The sequence below is a fragment of the Molossus molossus genome, unplaced genomic scaffold (genome assembly GCF_014108415.1).
Source record: "Molossus molossus isolate mMolMol1 unplaced genomic scaffold, mMolMol1.p scaffold_m16_p_1, whole genome shotgun sequence".
NCBI lineage: Eukaryota > Metazoa > Chordata > Mammalia > Chiroptera > Molossidae > Molossus > Molossus molossus.
In genome coordinates this window covers 100,610,427-100,614,878 of record NW_023425344.1, presented here as the reverse complement: position 1 = coordinate 100,614,878, position 4,452 = coordinate 100,610,427, and the positions used below count along the sequence as shown (strand labels likewise).

The window sequence follows — 4,452 nt, the reverse complement described above, 5'->3', positions numbered from 1 at the left end:
AGTAAAAGGATAGCAGGAAGAAAAGGTCAACTCAAAAAACCAGGGAAGCAGGAATGATTAATATTTAATTTAATAGTTTAAAAGATATAAGTAAGGTTTGGTGACAAGAATGGGCAATATGTTGAAATGTGGGAGACCACAGTGGAATGGGAAAGGATTTGATGAAGTTCAGTTTCAATAAACAGCATCTAGTTAAATCCTTAGGACCTAGTGACTGAATTCCATGGTAATAATATTATTGTCTGAAGTCCTAAGATTGCCACTAGATACCATTATGGATGATTCTTGTAGACTTGAGATAACACCCAAGATTAGGGTACCAAACAGTGCCTGCATTTAACAACAGAGAGAGAGAGAGAGAGAGAGAGAGAGAGAAATGTATGGCCTTGAATATTAAAGAATTTTAAACTTGCTAAGCAACAACATCTTGGAAAGAATTACTGGAAAAACAGCCTTAAAAAGATTTTGTTTGCAGAGAACACTGGAGAACAGTAAGTAAAAATCTTCTCCTTCTATAACACAGCAAAGGGCAGCTAATAGGAGTAATGGGATTTGAATTAAGCAAGAATTTGATTTTGTGATAGAAATGGAGACCTTGTACTTGCTGCTGATGGCTGAATAGCCCCTGGAAGGACTTTATGGTCAGGTTTTACATAGTCTGGTGTAAACTCATTCATTCATTCATTCATTCATTCATTTTATTCATTCAATACCCATTCAATATCTGAGCCCTTACCACATAGCACATATGTTTTTAGGTGCTGGGGATGCTGCTTTGACCAAGTTAAAGATGCTTATTCTTGTGAAATGTATTTCTAGTAGAAGGATCAACACACAGTGTTGCCCATCACACCTCAAACTCAGGGCTCAGGATGGCTATTGATTTCCAGCTATTGTATCTTCATTCCAGACAGCAGGGTGGAATAACAAAAGGGATCTTTCTCAGAAGATCCACACAGTGAAGTGCTTACATATTACTGGCTGAAAACTTAATCACATGGCCACACACAGCTGCAAGAGAGCTAAAAAAATGTAATCATATAACTGAATAACTAACACAGAAGGGAGAAATGGATATTGGAAAGTAACTAGTACTCTCTGTGACATAATCTATAAGGAAAGATTAGAAAAGTTTCAATTTCAGGAGTAATTATACAATTTTAGAGTCCTTTGCAAGCATATATGAAAAATTTATACAAACAGGTCTGTGATAACTTTTCTTAAGCAAACAGAACAGAAACAGTGGAGCGAGGCTTAACCTCTAGGATGAAACCAGGTTAGAAGCAAGAAAGACTTGCTGGCGGTCAGTGATCGGGATTACAGAGCACATGCCTATTGTGACTAACAGGGTTCCAGCTTGAGTATTATGACCAGTGGTTCTTCCAGAACAGGAGTTTGTGTGTAAGTAACATGTACATTTTTCCTGGGCTCAGTTTATCATTATCATCATATTTTCAAAGGTGTATGTGAACAAAAATGCTAAGAATTACTATACCTGATTTGATGTGGAACAACTCTCATTCCCAAATTCAGAAAATTATAATCTGGATATTTTAGGAAGTGGGGCATTCCATGGTGCCGATATTTACATTTATGTAAACTGTCCGGTGCCTCTTCCACCTGTCTCTTTCCACACCTTCTGAACACTTCTTTCACCTTCTCTCTTCTCACAGCATGTAGGTTTCTTTCTGCCAAGTGAGTCAGCTGAGAGGAGAATGCTAATTGATTTGATATGGTGCTGTTTAAAAAAAAAAGGAGGTGTTAGTTTGTCATACCATCAGGGCATTTAATGCGTATTGGACAGGTCAGCCCCAAAGGTCCACTGTGATTACAGTCCCAAACTTGGGGCATTTTATGAGACAAGTTCTAATAAGGGCCTGCAGTGAATAGGAGTGTTTATTTTTTAATGTTTATTTAAAAATCTCATTAGGAAGAAGGTCCTTTCTCTCTCCACAGTGAGCTGTGTGTTCATCCCGTATCCAATGGTGCTGGCTAGCTGGCTGTAATATATCTCTTTCAAAGGAAATATGGGGCTCAACATGGGGCTTCGACATTGAGTATTTGTCCTGCTCTAGCTGTTTCCTGAGCCTACAGCAGAAACTGGCATGGCCCAGGCCAGTTAGGCTCAGCAGTTAGAGCGTCGGCCCATGGACCCAAGGATCTAGGGTTTGATTCCCAGTCAAGGGCACGTGCCTGTGTTGCAGGTTAGATCCCTCAGCCAGGTTGGTGTTGTTCGGGAGGCAACCTATCAATGTGTCTCTCTCGCACTGATGTTTCTCTATGGATATCTTCTTCTCTCTCTTTTACTCTAACTAAAACTCAGTGGAGGAATATCTTCAGGAGAAGATTAGAAATAAAAAGACACTGACATATCGTGTTCACTAAATCAGGTAATTAATATTATGTTCAGAAAAACCTTTTGTAAGAGAAAAATTAACCTTTTGATTCTACACAGAATACCACACAAAATCTGCACATAAACTGACTTAAATAACAGTTTTGACCTCCTTTTCCCCCAACATTCTTAGAGGAACCAGGCCAATCTCCAACCCAGGTGCAGGAAGGTACCAGCCCTCTCCTCAGGAAGGCACCCACAGGCTGGCCCAGCTGGTATCTGGGAAATTACATTTCCAGAGGCCTCCCATCATCTTTAGTTAAGAGGGGCTCCCTGTGTCTAAATGGTTTGTACAAACAGTGTGGTTTGTATTAAACACAGGTTTTCCTTCTGGTGTCTGGAACTTGGCTGTGTGCCAGATACCAGATGCCCACAGGATGGGCCCCCCAACAAAATCTTGGGGCATTGAGCCCTGTGGCAGCCTTTCACTTGTCTCAGAACTGGGTGCTGGGGAGTGAAGTGCTCCCCTGTGACTCCCCTGGGAGGGGCCTTGGAAGCCTGATACCCCATCACCCACCCCAGATTTCTCCTCTGGAGCCTTTGCAAATTTTGTCCTGTCCTTCCTCTGTAATAAATGAAAGCCATGGGTCTTTCTTAATGAATCAGCAAACTTAGGCGTCTTGGGGACCCCAATACATCTAGCAAAACAAAGTCAATGTTGACTCCTGCCAATTTTTCCTCCCTTTGAACACAGAAATGGCTAAACTCTTGCTTTATTATAATAAGTTGCCTATTATCACTAATAACTCATAAACTCATGTGTCTAAGGTAAGTGTCTACTGGTGAACCTGACAACCAGTCCCAGGCATTATCCTCTGTCTCCTTGTGGTTATGCCTCTTCCTAAGTTGAAACCTTCCTCCCCGGGCTCTGGGCCTGCTCCCCAAGGTGGGGCTGTGAGGGCTCCCTGAACTGCCAGGTGCTCTGGGTGGATGTGGCTACATCACCCACCTCCTAAATCTGAGGGTTCTTTGCCCCACACTTGTGTCCAACTGACTATTTTACTCAGAATCCTTACTTATTGCCTGTTTGTATGGCGCATTTTTCTCCTGCTTGAATCCAAACCTGCTCAGGCAAAAAGCTTTGTTTCTTCTCATCAAAGTCTGCATAGCGGATTGAATTTCTTGCTGATAACAGTAAGAAAAGGCTCTAGGTCATCCCATATCCTGATGCTCCGCAGCCTGAAGTACAGCACAGACTTACTAGGACTCTGTGCGAGGCTGGCGCCCCCACCGGCTGAGCGGACACTAGCAGTGAACAGGGAGTAGGTGAACTCCAGGTAGAGGTGGCAGCAGCTGTCTGATTTTTCACTCATTTTGTATGTTTGTTTTGCTGCTGATGAAGACGAAGGTTGATTAACGCGGATGAACGTGGAGTAAAAGTTGCCAAATTGTTGAACACCATGCAGGACTGGGCATGAGGGAGGCACTGAGCGCGGGGGGGCTGGGGGGTTGGTGGCGGGCAACATGGCACGCTGGGCTGTGTCTCTGTGAGAATGCTGAAGCTGTCCTCCAGCTCCACGGGAGGCCCAAAGTCAACTTGGTCCACGCCTGGAGTGTGCCCTCCACTGTGGCCTGTTTCCTTGCAGGTCCTCGGATGGGAGGAGCGGCGCTGCACCCCAGTCTTCTCTGTCTTTCTCTCTGGTGCAGCTGAAGAGGTGTGGGGCGTGCCCGCCTCTCTCAGCTGCATCATGTGCAGGTCATCCTGGTGGATGTGGCTCAGGAACTTCATAGCCAGCACAGGAGTGGGTACACCAGCGCCACCCCATCCCTCTTGCTTCTGCCGCCCTGAGCTCCGCGGCCCCGCGCCCTGCAGCTGCGAAGCCCTCTGCCCGCTCAGCGCCCGCGGCCGGAAGACCCAGGTGAGGCTGCCTGGAGCTGGCCTTCCGTTGCCCCCTCCATGTGCAGCTGCGTCAACTCACCTTCCGTTTTCTCCACCAGGCTCAGGTCAGTGGTCTTGAAGCTGAGTGCCACCTTGCCCAGCACCGGGGCGTCGCCTGTGCTGTGCCCGCACCGACACTTGCTGGGCTCCCCAAGGCAGCGCCAACGGCCGCGCGGGG

At 45.7% G+C, this 4,452-nt stretch overlaps 1 pseudogene; it reads right to left on the bottom strand.

Annotated features, from left to right (window-relative positions):
• Window positions 1-1,553: 1,553 nt before the first annotated feature.
• Window positions 1,554-4,124, bottom strand: LOC118633900 (annotated as a pseudogene).
• Window positions 4,125-4,452: the final 328 nt, after the last annotated feature.